Below are 1687 nucleotides of genomic sequence, written 5' to 3'. Positions count from 1 at the left end.
GATACTTGAGAAGTTCTGCTTAGAATTAAAGACATAAAAATAGTTCCATAGGTTTGTATTTGTTTGGCAGTTGAGTTCAATCTTCGCGCAGCATTGTTTACTGCACATTTAAATCGATTTTGAATTATTACGGTGGGTTACTTACTTTTTACCCAGGGCCCTCATCTTTTGCTCAAGAATATCCCTGTATTTGGCACCATCCATCTTTCCCTCAACTCTGACCAGTTTCCCAGTCCCGGCTGCTGAAAAACATCCCCACAGCATGATGCTGCCACCACCGTGTTTCACTGTGGGGATGGTGTCCTTTGGGTGACGTGATGTGTTGGGTTTGCGCCAGACATAGCGTTTTCTTTGATGGCCGAAAAGTCATCAGACCAGAGCACCTTCCTCCATACATTTTGGGAGTCTCCCACATGCCTTTTCGCAAACTCAAAACGTGCCATTTTGTTTTTGCTGAAAGTAATGGCTTTCTTCTGGCCACTCTGCCATAAAGCCCAACTCTATGGAGCGTACTGCTTATTGTCGTCCTATGTACAGATACTCCAGACTCTGCTGTGGAACTCTGCAGCTCCTCCAGTGTTACCTTAGGTCTCTGTGCCGCCCTCCTTGCCCGGTCCGGGTGGTGGGCAGCCGTCTCTTGGCAGGTTTACTGTTGTGCCAGGTTCTTTCCATTTGGTTATGATAGATTTGATGGTGCTCCTGGGGATCATCAGAGATTTGGATATTTTTTTATAACCTAACCCTGACTTTGTCCCTTACTTGTTTGGAGCATTCCTTGGTCTTCATGGCAGTGTTTGGTTAGCGGTGCCTCTTGCTTAGGTGTTGCAGCCTCTGGGACCTTTCAAAAAAGGTGTGTATATGTAATGACAGATCATGTGACACTTAGATTGCACACAAGTGGACATCATTTCACTAATTATGTGACTTCTGAAGGTAATTGGTTGCACCAGAGCTTTTTATGGGCTTCATAACAAAGAGGATGAATACATACACACATGCCAGTTTTCAGTTTTTTTATTTCTAAAAAATAGTTTTATGTATATATTTTTCTCATTTCACTTCACCAGCTTAGACTATTGTGTTCTGATTCATCACATAAAATTCAGATTAAAAAAAACATTGAACTAAAGATTGTAATGTAACAAAATAGGTAAAACGCCAAGGGGGGTGAATACTTTTGCAAGGCACTGATACACATACTTCTCTTTACACACTACATTCTCTAGTCTTTATCGTCAATCCTGCTTCAGATAGTGTGTATTGAGAGACGAAGAAAGTGGGTTTCTAAAGAAGACACATTCTGTTGTGTCTTTGTTCTTTGCCATTCATGTAATTTCAACAGTATTTTGTTTTTGAGGTTTTGGAAGTGGTGGAAGTATTCACATCCTTTACTGAAGTGAAATACTAATACCATCCTGTGAAAGGAAAAGTCCTGCATTCACAACCTAAGTTAAGCAAAAGTATTTAAGTATTATCAGCAAAATGCACTTATAGTGTATGTTGTATTTTAATGCTGTAGATGTTAAAAGTTGTGCCAATTTAACTCCTTTATATACTGCGGGGTAGTTAATATAAAGAAATGCATCCTATCGTTTGAGATAATCATATTTGTGGCGTCGCTGTCCTGTGAAAACCACGTATTTCTTAAAAGTCAACTATTCATGGTGTCAGAAAAACAGCGCCCAGG

The sequence above is a fragment of the Perca fluviatilis genome, chromosome 6 (assembly GCF_010015445.1).
Source record: "Perca fluviatilis chromosome 6, GENO_Pfluv_1.0, whole genome shotgun sequence".
Classification (NCBI taxonomy): Eukaryota; Metazoa; Chordata; class Actinopteri; order Perciformes; family Percidae; genus Perca; species Perca fluviatilis.
This window is presented reverse-complemented; position numbering follows the sequence as displayed.